The sequence below is a fragment of the Ochotona princeps genome, chromosome 11, assembly GCF_030435755.1.
Source record: "Ochotona princeps isolate mOchPri1 chromosome 11, mOchPri1.hap1, whole genome shotgun sequence".
Classification (NCBI taxonomy): domain Eukaryota; kingdom Metazoa; phylum Chordata; class Mammalia; order Lagomorpha; family Ochotonidae; genus Ochotona; species Ochotona princeps.
This window is the reverse complement of record NC_080842.1, coordinates 12,787,408-12,803,005: the sequence shown is the minus strand read 5'-3', so window position 1 is coordinate 12,803,005 and position 15,598 is coordinate 12,787,408. Positions and strand designations below refer to the sequence as shown.

At 38.5% G+C, this 15,598-nt stretch overlaps 1 long non-coding RNA gene across 1 annotated transcript in view; it reads left to right on the top strand.

The window, feature by feature from the left end:
- LOC131481360 (uncharacterized) overlaps positions 1–15,598 on the top strand; it is a 126,173-nt gene that overhangs the window by 58,824 nt on the left and 51,751 nt on the right. The window contains exon 2 of the long non-coding RNA XR_009246248.1: positions 10,176–10,297. This is a non-coding gene — a long non-coding RNA (uncharacterized LOC131481360). The remainder of the gene's footprint in view (positions 1–10,175; positions 10,298–15,598) is intronic.

Here is a 15,598-nt window from a genome sequence, read left to right as displayed (position 1 = left end):
GAGAAAAATCACATTCATTTTGTTCTTACTATCAGCCCTAATTTTTCCTGATACATTCGTAATCCACTGAATATTCATTAAGAAAAAACTTTGGTGATGATGTTATGGTGGTCTGTGAACATCTGAAATTAAATGATCAATGGGCAATATAAAAATTGCAAGTGCATAGTGCATTTTATAATATTTTAAGTCACATTGATGAGATACTTGATAAGGATACGATTTGATTTTATTCTGGCATCATCATTTGTTTTGTGTAAAGCTTGAAAACAAATAACTTAATTTGCATAATGAAACCATTGAGAGTCAGTCTCTGTCATTTGTCAGGGATATCTGTACCATTTTGACTTACAATTTAAATTCATTCAAGTTTATTTCTCCCGTTACCCCAACTAAACAATACTTTTGATTTATTCTTGCCATTTAGTGTCATATGAAATAAAGTGTTCCACTAGGAGAAGGAACTATTTGTCAAAGTAGAGACTGTATTAAACGAAACATTCTCCCTGATATGTTTTTAATTTGTTTTATTCCCATTTTGCTATTGTAATTTTCCCACCTGCCAGTGGTGATAAGGGTCCATTTCATTCTTGTTCCTTTAGCTCACTGAAGCCACAAGCTTATGTTGTCCAGGAGGAGCGATCTGTCTCCAGCCAGAGGGTTGCAAGTGAGCTCAGGAGGGGAGATCCTGCAGTGGGACTCAACCAGGAGGTCAGACTAACCAAGAGTCAGTTGACAAGCACCCTCCATGCACCTGACTATTATTTATCAAATGTTTTTCTAGGGCTTCTGGGAACTGTGGGAGCAACTCAAAACCCTGTCCTTGTCTGGGCTGATGAAGCCCCATCTTGCTTCAGGATGCTAAGAATATGCTGTGTGTTCTTTCCATCCTTCTTTATAGGAATTTTTAATAAGGCCTGTGGACCATAAGAAACCCTTGGAGAGAGTGTGTGTGGGCCATAAAAATTCTGTCATTTGAATAATGAAACATGCACTGTTAATTAAGGATTTTGTCAATCATGTTTGTGGGTAAAAACCACAGTAGGATTGAGTGTCTGTGACTTGATCACCAATAGAGATCACAGATATTTTCTTTGTGTGTGTGTGTGTGTGTGTTTATAGTGATTTTATTTTATTTTTTAAATTAATTACATTGCAATATGTGACAGTTTCATAGGCTCTGGGATTCCCCCATCCCCTCACCGCGCCCTCCCCCCATAGTGGATTCCTCCACCTTGTTGCAGTATTGTATTTCAAATTCAGTTAAGATTCTTACATTGCAAGCATATACCAAGCATAGAATCCAGCATCCCATTATCCAGATAAATTCATCAGTTTCTTGGGGAGACCATCTCTGGTCTGAAGGTAGAGCTGGCAGAATATCATGCTGATCAATTAAACACCCCAACATAACAACAACAGTTTACAACATTATGGTATTAATTGACATGGTATTGAGTAAACAGTGTGTTAAAAAGATGCAAGTTCTTAACCACATCCAATCACAGATATTTTCATATCACATCACAGTTGTTGCAAATAATCTTGAACCTCCATTTATGCATTTTAACTATTTAAAATTATAGTAGCTATTGTATTTGAAGCTCATTTGTTTTTTCATTTACTAATGTAGAAGCACATGTCTCATATATATTGCATATATGTATATATATATGGAAGTCAGAGTTACAGGGACACAATACATACACACACACACACAGAAAGAGAAAGAAAGAAAGAGAGAGAAAGAGAGAGAGAGAAATTTTTCACGCTTTGTTTCATTCTCTAAATAACCACAATGGTCAGGATTGAGCTAGGCCAATGCCGGGAGCCTAGAACTTCATTTGAGTCTTCCATGTGGATAACAAGGGTCCAAGTAGTTGCAGAATTTTCTGTTGCTTCCTTGGGAGGGAGCTGGATCATAAGCAGAGTAGGCAGGACTCCAATCAGTGTTATTGCAGTGTCCTGGCATTGCAGGTAGTGGTATAAAACACTGTGCCACATCATCCCCTTGTAGTCGTATTTTCAAGTAATTGATGCCTTTGCTAATCATACATATTTTATTTTATACATCAAAAATGTTAGTCTGTGGGCTGGTGTTGTGACATAGCATATTAAGCCACTGTCTCATTGCTAGCATTCCATATGCTCACTGGCTTCTGTCCAGGCTGCTTCAATTCCAATCCAACTTCTTGCTAAAAATGTTAGTCTGAGATGTGATCCATAGATTTTACTGGTTAGTTTAAGGAGTCAGTGCTACAAAAGAAAAATAGTTACCTATCTTTGTGTGTGATTATCAGATTTTGTGATCTCTTTATCAATTTGGATTTTAAATGGAAAAAGAAGAAAAAATTGGAGCAAGCAAAAATTGGCGGTTTAATTTGAAATGTCTGATTGGGGTGGAGTGGCTGAAGCAGTTGATAGCCTAGGCATTTCTGGCTTGTCAGAGGCTTTAAATCTGTCCTTTATATATTCATTATTGTCTGATAGCTGAGAGTTACTCAGTCCTTGACCTTTATGGTCCTGACAAATCTTTCTGTATCTTGTCACTCACTAATCTTTAGTCTGTCACTTTATGACCTTAGCATGTTATTTTACTTTGACAGCCTTCTTTAACTCATTTGCAGGATGGCGATAATAATGCCTCTGTTATTGTTATTGTGTGTTTGTGTGTGGGCCTCATGTTCCTGAATCATTGCAGGTGCTTAAGATACATTGAATATGTTGAATTGAGTAAGTGCATATAGGTGCACAGTTTGAAAATATCAAAGCATTCACAAATATCCAAATGCCTCAGATTACTCTTGGTGGTATTATGTCAAAGCATGCTGGACACATTTTTTTTTTAAGGAAAACACTTGTCTCTCAACTGAGAAGTGCTGTATCATTGTTAGGTAAAGAATAAAGAATAAATAGTATAGGAGAAGGCACTCTGTTGCTATTTCTAATCAAAACATGGTGTTTGGAAGTGTTGTAGGTCTGAATTTTCCAGGAAATGATGTGTTGCTGTCGATTTTCTCTTTAACACCACTCTCACATGGTTAACAGCATGGTGCATTTCCACAATGTTAAGAGGGATAGTGGATCAAAGGATGATGAAGGTTTCCCTTGGTGTAGCCATGATGGTGCTCCCATACCCATAGTTTCTTCTCAGTGCTGCAATAAATTGCTATCTTTCCCCTTGCTGAGCTGAGAGCACATTATGCTGGTAGAATCAAGGAACTTGCTGGTCCATCCATCATCTCTGTTGTTGTAAATTTTATATTTTCAATATGACCGAGAGACCAAATTTTTCAATAAGTAAAAAATATAAACTTTGTAACACCTAATATTGCATACTGTGCCCAAACTATGTTGAAGAAGTTGAGTGTGAACTTCAAAAAGATGGCTGTAATGCAACACCTCTATTCTCTCTTAAATCAGCCAATATATTTTAACCAGTGTGATGGTGATTAACCAAACATCCCATTTTTTCAAACGGCTGTATACTGGTTTTTATTAGTTACTATTTGCCAGCAGCTTGGTATCCTCATTTCAAGTTGTTCTTGGAGTCTTGAGGAAGAGACAGAGTTTCCCTAATACTTTCTCTTTCTGGGCTGGGTCAGCCAGCTTGGGAACAGCATTTAAAGAATAAAGAGACCTCAGTGCATAGAGTCAACATTTCCATTCTCTCCAGGAAATTTCATAGCTTCCATATTTTTTGCTGGCATTAATGGCATTAGTGTGGTTTCTCCAATTTTTACCAGTATTCTGAGCTCAGCCAACACTGGAGCACATGGAATAGGTTGTGCCTTGATGTGTGTCACTAAGCTCTGTATTTATATGCATGCTCAACTGCTTACTGAAAGGCTCTGATCAGTGGGCCTATCACTGGTGACAAAACTGTTGCAGATTTTGCAATTATAAGCAAATTTTATTTTAAATGTATATTTATTTATTTATTTATTTATTTATTTATTTATTTAGTATTTGTTTGTTTGAAAGGCAAAGAGACAGTTATCACCTGATTTTTCATTTCTCAAATTCCAGCTAAAGCCAAGCACTAGGCCAGACCAAACCTTGGATTTCAGAATTCAATCCAGGTCTCCAATGGATGATAGGACCTAACTAATAGAGGTATTACCTTCTGCCATTCAAGGCACTCATCATCGGTGGTGGGGGGGGGGGGCGGTGGAGAGGGGAGAAGGGGAGAAGAAGAATAAAGAGGGGGAGGGGGGAAAAGAGGAGGGGAAGGGGGAAGGAAGAAAAAAGAAGGAAAGGACAGAGGTAAGGAAGGGGGAAAAAATCCCATCTCTGAATTAGTTGATTGACCGTTGATGAGGAGAGTCGGATAATTTTTATGCCATAGCTAGGGCCCAAGCACTGAGAATAAGGAAAGGGTTAATCAGGCAGAATCATGACAACTTGAGCATTTCAATAGACTTACACAAAGACGAATGCCCCAAATTAAATTTTAGTTTAAAGGAATTGAATTTAATTTCTTACCAATTCAATGCCAATTAATGGCCAATTAATAGTAGCATTTAAAAATCAAAACCTAAAAAAATGTAGTTGATATTCGTTGCACAGCAAACTACATTTTCAGGTAGCAAAGAGCACTTGCGAGACATTCACAGTGGACCCCGGATGGTTTTGACCTGTTCCCATTCTGCTCCACGGTCTCTGTTTCAACTATCTTGGAGTCTGGAACCATGCCAGTATGTGTTTCTTTCTTACATGGTTAATTTTTAAGTACCTTTTTGATTTGGAGAAATAAAAAATAGGAGATAAATTTATTGCTCAGAGTTGTATGATTTGCAAGATTTTCCATGAGACTTTGCTGCAGGTGAGCAACATGTGTTTCATCTTATGGCTGTGTAGGTTGTCAGGGCATGAGTAAAGATCTTCCTTTAGAGGAAACCACTTTTTCAAAACCACTTTTTGACACTAACTGTGTCTTGATGAAGATGAGAGCATGTGAGTTATGAGGTTTGGCCTGTGAGCTGTGCAAGATGACTCAGAAAATAGAGCCTTGACAAACTGAGGAAACTCCTCTGGTAGTGCCAGGCCTTGCATGAGCTCACTTCTGTTTCTGGCTCCCCGTAAGACCTTGAGAATGGCGCAGGACAATCATCAGTCCCACTTCTTATTGCTCCTTTTGCTACATGTTGACACCTCTTGTCTTCTTCAAGAGGGTGTGGGGTCTGTTAGATGAAAACAGGAATAAGAAAGCAAAAGAGGTTGTTTGATGAAGCTTCAATGATAATGTCCAAGAAAGGAATGAAATTTGAAAATCAAGGGGCAACAAGATAGTAGAAAAGGGCATTTATGAAAGGAGACACGTTGGGGAAACTTAAAGATTTTTCTGAGCTTTAGTAGAAAATCCTTTGTAAACAGAACAAGAAGACCTAGGTAGAAAGTCTGTATAACATGACAGAAGGTATAAAGAAATGAAAAGGCACAAAAACAGTAAGTGTTAAATACCCAGTAGTTGCTTTACTAGTCTGTCATTGCCTTACTCTCTTAAGGGTAGGAGAAAATAATATATAATTACAGAATAAGTCAATAAGGAAGATAAAGGGGATGAGAAATAGTTTCCTGGGAGAGGAGTAAAGAGCTGAAATATTTTTCTTGGCAACAAGGTTATTGACAAAAAAAATGGAAAATGCTGTCTGAATTGCCATGTTACAGAAATAATTGTGGGATTTATATATATAGATACACAGTCTCTGAGAGGATTATTAAAAATGAACTTCTAATTTTAGAGGCAGGACTGTGGGAGTGGAGTTAATTCATAAATTAACAGCCACTCGGGAATTTCAAGGTAGGTGTTCTGGTTTTTAGCCTGGGACAAGGACCACAGCAGTTTCTCTTCCTTTCTCAGTAAAAGCTATGACACAACTAAAGATGATGTGGTTTACTGATCTAACTGAGGTCAATGAGCACATTAGAAGAAATCATGTGACCTGAGCCAGAGTCTCTTAATTTCTGGTTCAAAGCATGAATTTACCAATGGCTTCACAGGTTGGGTTCTCTAGAATAATAAAGGATTCATTAACAAGAAGCTCATTAGGGAATTCTCTTGGAAACAACAGTCTTCGAATGGAAGGAAACAAAGCAGACATGGGAAAGGGGAAAATTGCATTCTGATTCAGTGTAATGAAGGTTGTGGGTGATTGGACCAGTAGCTTCCTCTTCTTTGGTGAGTGGAGGCATTCCTATTGAGCATAGCTTATATCCTTGACTCTATAGTTATTTCATTCATGAGCCCTTTGTGCTAGCACTGGGAAGATTAAGGACAGAAACTGGTCAATGTCAACTAACTTGGTGGTATTGTCTAGGTGGTTATCTGGTGCATCTTTTGATCTAGATGCTCTTCAGTAGATGTTAATATTTGGTAGTAAGATCTACATTTTTTTTCCTCTCCATCCAAATCTTTTCCTACCTTTTGATTCTTACTCTTTTTACTCCTTCACTTCTGAGTCAAGTCATTTGCCACAGCTCACAAGCTCGTGCAGATTCCACTTTAGGATATAAAACGAGTGACCACATTCTCTGCCTATTGAGAGAATTCCCCCTTGCCACTATTGTTAATGACTATTTATAAGTCAGGGTGTAATACATCTTGGATAACCTCCACCCATTTCCAGGTTGTGTCATGTAACCAAGCCAACACATCAGTAACCAAGCCTATACTCTTGATGTTTCTCTGTTCAATGTTAGGTAACAGATCTCCCTGAATGTTGATAGGTATGAGTTGATGGTCAAGTGTATAGTACAAATATTAGATATCTTCAGGATGTGAGCTCCCTTCCAATGTAACGTTAGCCTGTCTTTTGGTTCAGTGAACAGTAGACTTTTTAAGTATCACTCCTCTTCATGATACCTTGGGCTTACATCCAGCTGACACTATGATTTTGTGATCTGTTAGTGCCCAGTTTATAATAGCAACTCAGATTTTGTGATTATTTGTTGTCCATGGTCAAGTTATATGAAAATATATGCTTTAGATGATATAGACTTCCTCCAGAACCCTCTGCATATGTATTGCATTTCTCCTGCTGGACTTACAAGAAACACCATATGGCATAATTTCTTTCTGGATTCTCTATTGCTATTCCAAGCTGATGGGTTACATTACTCAAGTGGCAGAGTCTTTTGCATCATAGTCTGAATGGCTATCTATGTTTTTCATACTTTGGTCTTTGTTAGAGCTGGCAGCCATCATGTCACGTGGCATATGCTGTGGTGGCATATTTTTGGCATTGGAAAAGTTACCTCCAGACATGGAAGCACCTCTTCATGTTGGAAAGTGCAAGTTGGAGAAGAGGATTCGAGATGCCCTGAATCATGGGATTCTTAGAATTTTTTCTGGTGTGGTAAGCCTTGGATCTTCATAGGATTTATATTCCAACCTTGTGTATGCATGTATTTCACCTTGTCAAACACTTCTTTTTCATCTAGTTGTATTGCATGAATTTTTAGATAGAGTGAACCAATGAGATTTTTGTCTTGTGGTAGCTCACAGGCACCACATTTATATACAACTGTTTATTTCAAGTGGATGTAGGCAGTTTTTTTTTCTCACTGTGTTGCAAAACAATGCATTTAAGAGATTCATGGTCATAGTGTGTGCCTCGAGTCAAATCAACATCCCAAAGATGTTGCTTAGACTACCACTGCTTAGTTGAGTTTTTGTATCCAGGATACATCTGATTTCTTAAAGTCATTGGTGCATCAATAATATATGATGAGGTCATGTATGTATTAGGTTTTTAATGGAGTCCATTAAGTTTCTACTATTCGTCTTGAATGTGATATCTTACTGAAGAGTATATATCCACTTTGATGAATGGTTTAGTAGGCATTGTGTGTTTTAGTGAGATATCACACTTGGTGCCATTTGTTCTTTTTCATTGTACACAGTTCACAGCTCCATAGCAAGCAAACACATTCCATATCTGCCTGTCCAGATTTGCATATCTCTTCTAATTGATGTCCACTTCTTCTTATTTGCACATGCTATTGCTAATAGTAGCAAGAGTCTCCCCAGTTTCTTTCCTGTGAACTTTCTTGATGTTTTGGGTATACCTTCTTTTTCTCCCTCAATTTCTTTACTTTCTTTTTTTTTTTTAAAGATTTATTCATTTTTATTACAGCCAGATATACACAGAGGAGGAGAGACAGAGAGGAAGATCTTCCGTCCGATGATTCACTCCCCAAGTGAGCCGCAACGGGCCGATGCGCGCCGATCCGAAGCCGGGAACCTGGAACCTCTTCCGGGTCTCCCACACGGGTGCAGGGTCCCAATGCATTGGGCCGTCCTCAACTGCTTTCCCAGGCCACAAGCAGGGAGCTGGATGGGAAGTGGAGCTGCCGGGATTAGAACCGGCGCCCATATGGGATCCCGGGGCGTTGAAGGCGAGGACTTTAGCCGCTAGGCCACGCCGCCGGGCCCAATTTCTTTACTTTCTTCTTCCTCTAGTTTGATCAGCTTTTCACTGGAAAGCTTTTTAGCTTTAATGCCAGAAAGCTTTTCTCATCTTGATTGCCCAATTCTAGCCATTTCCAGGTACTAGTGTCTCACTATTTAGTTTTCATCAACAGCAGAATCTTTGTTTAAAACTTTGAATGTGTATGCATGAACTTTCAAACTTTCTTGTAAATGCCAGCCATGAATTTTTGAATGATTGCTCCCCATGCTGAAGCAGTATTCCAAATAAAATTTAGAATATTAAAACCCTTTCAGAAACTCTCAGAATACTTGATTAATTTCAGTTGCTGCAAAAACCTGGGCAAACATTTCATGTAAATAGTGTACTTTGAACATAGCCACTGTGCCTTGGTCCCTTGTTTGAGTAAGTACGTGTCCTGCAGTAGCCACACAGCCATAGCATCAGGATATGTGCTGCCAACATGCCATGGATACCCTGGAGTATTATTCTGAGATCAGAAGAATCTGAGCAGGACCTCATGTTACCTGCAACATTATCTTGCTTGCAGAATCAAGGAGTTGAAAAGCCAGTACTGAATACATCAGGCATTCTTGTTACAATGATCATCCACAGGAAACAGATTCTTGCTCACTTGAGCGATCTCAGAGTGATAGGTTAGGAAAGGTGTTGATTTGAACCGTGAAATGGAATCCTGGCATGGCCTTGATTCCTGATTGATGCATGGACACGCTGCCATATACTTCCAGAACAAGATTGCATCTTCGTCATTCAATACTTGTTTTCTGACAAATATTTCTCATCTACAATTATCCCTTGCAGCTTTTCCCTAAGAACTCTGGCAACTTCTCATCAGTGATCTTCACACTATGAAAGTAGTGATGCCTTTTGATGGTTTGGTACCACCTGTGATGTGCTACAAGCATTTGCGTATTTTTGAAGTCATCAGTATGCTCTTTGGGTATATCAGGAAGAATCCTTGGCTGTGCCTAGATCATCAATAGGCCAAGTGATAGGCACCTCGTATCTAGTCTCCCATCTCCAAGAAAAGCATCATCAGATGAGCATTTTGTAGATATGATGAGCTGTGAACACAAACCACAGTATTCATAAGACTTGCACCAGAGTACACCAGAGACAACCAGCTATGTACCATCTTAATTTACCAGATGAAATGGAAGCTGGTGTTGCCCAGCACCCCAAAAGAGCATTTGGATTGCTAGCCAAGGAAAATCATTCAGATTGAAAATATGAAGTAGGATTTCTATTGAAGGGTATGGTTACTACTGCAAAGTGAAAAAAATCATAAATTGAGTTGTCAGTCAGAGTCCATCTATAGTAGCAGTATATGTGTATCTATGCATATCTCTTTCTATAAAGTATTATCTATACCCTAAGTAATGTATTACAGAAAATTAGCAAAGGTTAAAAACTCCCAAGCCTAAAAAGAAACACACTTCATTCAAAAGTCTTGTTAAATTAAAAACTTTGAAACAATAATAGTGCTTTTTGCCTCTAACAATTCAGATTTACTCTCCCTGTATGCCGTTTCTCCCCCATTTCTTGTTCACTTTACATTCTGCTTTTATATATATATTACATATTACATTATATATATTACATATATAATACATATATTTGTTTACATACATATGTAGTCATTATTTTCTTATAGTTAAATGTCTCATTTGAAAGTAAGTTTCAGGCTTAGTGACTTTAAAATAATTGCTATTTATTGCACAGGCATTTGGCACAGCAGTTAAATAAAAATTTGAAATAAATAAATCTACACAGCCATATAAAAGAATGAAATCTTGTCTTTTGCAACTAAATGAAGGTAACTGGAAACCATTATGCTTAGTGAGGTGAGCCAAACACAAAAAGACAAGCATCATATATTTTCTTTCATTTGTGATAGTTGATATGTAGAGAACCAAGCAAAAGCTTAATGTGCATGAGTGAAATTGAAAAACAAAATAGGAAAATCTGGCTATGGTTCATTAAATATGACAGAGATACTAACATGAGATGTGTATAGGGGAAACTGAGTGAGGAGGAAATAGGAATTCTTTATTAATGTATGATTTTTGTTTTGTGAATTTAAAACATTCTGAGAAAAAAGTTCTTTAAAATTAAGTTTTATTTTATAATGTCCATTTTACTTAAAAGGCAGATCAATTAGTAGAAAGAGAGAGAGAGAGAGAGAGAGAGAGAGAGAGAGACATCTTCTGTCTGCTGGTTCAATCCCGAAATGCGCGTATCATGTAGGATTGGGCTAGGCTGAAAGCAGGACCACACAACTCAATCTGGGTCTCCTCTGTGTAGTGGGAGCCCAAGTACTTGAAATTGTTGCCCCTCAGGATCTCAGGATCTGCATCAGCAGAGAAAGCAGGATTGAATGTGGAACTGCTGCTTGAGCCAGGCACTATACTATGGAATGTCAGTGCACCAAATGCTCATCCCTTACTTTTTAATTGATGTATTTATTTTACTTTTTTCGAGAGGCAGAAAAAGAAACAGACAGGCACAGCTGTCTGGTTCACTCCCTAAACACCCACGAAAGTCAGGGTTGGGCCAGACCTAATCCCGGAACTCAATTCAGGTTTTGCACCCAGATGGCATAGACCCAACTACTTCAGCCATCACCTGTGGCCACCCAGAGTATGTCTTATCAGGAAGTTAGACAGACACTACAGTATGAGATGTGGGCATGTCAACCAGTGACTCAATGACTAGGTCCAAAGCTCATCTCAAAACCTGGTGATTTTTCACATCCTTATTGATTTAATATCTCACATCCCACCTCCCACCAGCTTCCAGCACCATTCTTTTGATCCCCAAGGAACCTCTGTCCAGCAAGGATTCCATGTCTCAGGGCTGAACTGACAGACTTGCAAGGGTTTTCTCCAGTTACTTTGGAACAAAACCTCATAGTCCTTCAAGGTCCTCCTGACTATAGTACATCTCTTTTCCAAACCACATTTCATTAAAAAAAAATTTTGCTTACTTGAAAAGCAGAATTACAAAGAGAGGAAAGACAGATGGCTGCAACAGACTGGACTTTGCCAGGCCAAAGCCAAGAGCCTGTTGGTGTCCGGGTCTCCCGTGTAGGTGCAGGGGCCCAACACTGGCCCATCTTCTGCTGTGTGAGTAAGGAGCTGGATCAAAAGTGGAACAACTGGGACTCAAACCCACACTCACATGGGTTACCAGCACTGTAGGTGGTGACTTTACCCACTTTACCACAGAACACGCTCCCACATTTCACTTCTTCCAGGACCTAAATGGTGGTCCTGAGAATGCACTCTGCAAAACTGGGGGCTCCATCCCATATGACATCATGCCTACCCTCCCATCTCTCTTACACAGCAGAGCCCAAGTACTGGGAACCAAGAGTCACCTGGAGCCCCTTCCCCTAAACAGTTCTTCTCAGAACTGCAGCAAATGATAAACTTGGGAGAGGCCACTGAGTGGGATGCTATAAAGCCTTGTGGTCTCCACTATTTACTGCCTGTTTCACAGTGCATTTAAAAAAAGATATATTTATTGCAAAGTCAGATATATATATATATATATAGATAGATAGATAGATAGATAGATAGAGAGAGAGAGAGAGAGAGAGAGAGAGGAAGATCTGATGATTCACTCCCCAAGGGACTGCAACAGCCAGAGCTGCACTGATCCAAAGCCAGGAGCCAGGAGCATCTTCCTCCGGGTCTCCCACATGGGAGCAGGGTCCCAAAGCTCTGGGTCATCCTCTAATGCTTTCCAAGGCCACAAGAAGGGAGCTGGATGGGAAGCGGGGCTGGCGGGATTAGAACCAGTGCCCATATGGGTATGGGATCCCAGTGCAATCAAGGCAAAGATTTTAGCCACTAGGCTAACATGCTGGGCCCCTCAGTGCATTTTTTTAAGCAAGGATTTTTGTTTACCATCAAAATGTGATTATTGAATTCAGAAAACACTGCATTGAGACAATAGTATCATCTCACACCTAATCCATATTCAAATTCTACCAGTTATCCCAGTAACAAAGCAAATTTTTCCAATCACGGGTGCAAGACAGTACTTACCTAACACATTATATTTAACTAAAAAAGCTTTATATTTCTTTAATTCAGTTTTACTCTGTTGTCATTGCTTTCCCAACATTAACATTTTGAAAAGTGCCAGCCAGTTGCCTTGTAGAATGATCGTCAGTCTGGATGTGCCTACTGTCTCATACATGCTGAAGCTGTGTGTTTTGATAGGAATTCCATATATGTGATGTTATATCTTCTGTCTCTGCATTACATCAACGTGTGGGTTAGTTACAATGTTGGTGACATTTAATCACTTGATGAAGGTGCTGTTAGCCAAAATTCTACAAAGTACATGTGTGGTTTTCTCATTGAAATCAAACAAATTGTGGGGAGATAAAGTGAAAGTTTGTAACGATCCCAACAAATTTTCATGTAATGCTTCTAGCACCCATGTATCATTCTTTCCCAGAATATTACTATATGGTTGAAAAATACTGTAACTCTTTAACTCCTTCTTTGCCTCTTAGTTGGCACTTGTCCCATCACCTTCTACAAATTTCCTCCTCACTGGTACAGTAAGATAATTCCAGCCTCATTTCTTACTCACTCTCCTCTCACCTGTCACCCATTTCTCCAAGTAGTCTTAGCTCCTTTATTGATATTCGTATCTTGCATCCAAGATTTGGGTTCCAGGAGTACTGTTTGCTACTGGGGTGGCATTGTAGCCACGTACATTTTAATGCTGTTAACAGTGTGACCTGTGCTTTGAACATCAACCAACTGAAATGGTAAGGTACATGATTTTAGTAGTAGCCATCAGTTGGAAAGAGCAAAAGCCTAGATGAAATCAAGTTTGAAAACTCTGGGGTCATGTATTTGGTCCAGGGATTAAACTATTAAGACACCTGCATCCTGCTTCAACGTGCCTCTGTGTGTTTTGGGATTCAGTTGTTGCTAACGGGAGGTAGCAGTAATGGCTCAAGTATATGTAATCTTGCCACTCTACGAAAAAAACTGAGCTGAGCTGCTAACTTTATCTTTCTAATCCATAGCATTCTGGACATTGCTGGCAAGGAGGGTGTGAGCCAGACAATGGAAGCTATCTCTTTTCCTTTCCTTTCTCAGAATAGTTTTAAAAATTCATATAATAAGTTTAGCTATACAAAACTGCATTATCTTTTTCATCATCTTTGTCAATTTGATAATAATAATAATATAACTCTAGAATTCTATCAAAGTGAATATTGTCTTAAAGCTAACATTAGGTAAGGAAATGTAGAAATAAATGAATGAAGCGTAAGTTGACCATTGCTTAGAACATGCTGAAGTCTATGAATAGTAACACATTTTGAAAACTGCATTTCTATCTATATTGTCTACTAATTAAAGTTTTATAGGGATTTAAATATTAAGGATATTTATTTAAGGTGTTAAGGATACTTAATTAAGCTTATAATAATTGTTGAAATTTTTTAAAAAACAATTTTTAAATTTTGTCAATGGTTTAATAAATTGGACATCCAAAAAAATGTAACAAGGAGTGGTTATTTTCCACATCCAAAAACTCCTTGATATTAAAAAGTTGAGAGAAGGTTTAAGAAAAAAAATGATACAATAGCATAGCAGTTAAAGTCCTTGCCTTGAGCATGCCAGGATCCCATATGGGCACCGGTCCTAATCCCAGCAGCCCTACTTCCCATCCATCTCCCTGCTTGTGGCCTGGGAAAGCAGTTGAGGGTGGCCCAAAGCCTTGGAACCCTTCACCCATGTGGGAGAACCGGAAAAGGCTACCAGTTCCTGGCTTTGGATTGATGCAGTTCTGGATATTGTAGTTGCTTGGGGAGTGAACCATCGGATAGAAGATCTTCTTCTTTGTCTCTGCTCCTCTCTGTATATCTGCCTTTCCAATAAAAATTAAAAAAAATATTTTTTAAAAAAGTTGAGAGATGGATAAGTGGAACCTAAAGTAGCATTGAGACAGAACATTGCAGTAACTACTAAAGTTGCTATTTTGGTTTTTCCTTGTGAGATCAGACAAAATGTTGGAAAATATGGATCCATAGTCCTAGACTGTCAACTCTGAGGTACCTTAAATGTCGCCTATTTGATTGTTAAGACATTTAACACTAACTCACTGACACCCTCAGTGTTGCTTCATCAAGATACCAAAAACTAGGTGAAGACACTTCACTGTGCTTCAAGTCCTCACCTTGTCTCGTTTTACCCATTTCATAATGAAGTGCTCTGGGTGGGCCACCCCTGACTGTGAGTGTGTGAGTGATTGCTGCATCAAATACTGCCTCTGAGACAGCATAGAAGAAGCCATTAATGACAAACAGATGCTTGTCCTGTGTGTTTCTTCTGCCAAAGAAAAACAAAAAGTGAATTTGATTAACTGTGAAAAATATAGCTGGTGCATAGAAATCAGGAGTTAAGGTAGAACATCACAGTTTCTATCCAGAATAGTTGAAATTAAGTACTGCCTGCAGGCAGGAAATTGGATCAGTGACCTGGCTATGTCCCCATCAGTTCTTTAACTCAGGAACTGGATTGATAAAGTATTATTATTTTTAATTGGTTCCCATTCGACCTTATTAAAAGTTTAAGCGTGTTTTCACTCTAACCTCTTATCCTCTTGACATTTCTTTCCCTTGTATTTTATAGGTCCTTTTGTCTTCTTTCATCATAATTTCCCATTTATATCATACTCCATTTCTTTCTGGGGAATAATGGTCTATTTCCTTGCCATTTATTAAGGAGACCAACAGCAAAATATTTTTGAGGAAGGAAGATTGCCTTTATTAGCTGAATTACTGAAAGACACAAGTCAATTATTTCCCAGTTTTCTGAGATTATAGACATGTATTTTAACAATAATTGTATGTGTGTTTTCCTTTATATCTTGAACATTTTCCAAGCAGGAATATTTGTGTTCATCTTTGTTTCTCCAACACCTTGCATAGCTCTGACAAAAACAAAGTTTTTTGAATGAATGAATAATAGATGATCTGTTATAATTATTTATCCAGGTATATCTTTCATTAGACTGAATTTAAAAACAGGGATCGAGTTTTCTTTAAAAAAATATTTATTTTCATTGGAAAGGCAGATTTACAGAGGGAATGAAAACCAGAAAGAACTTCT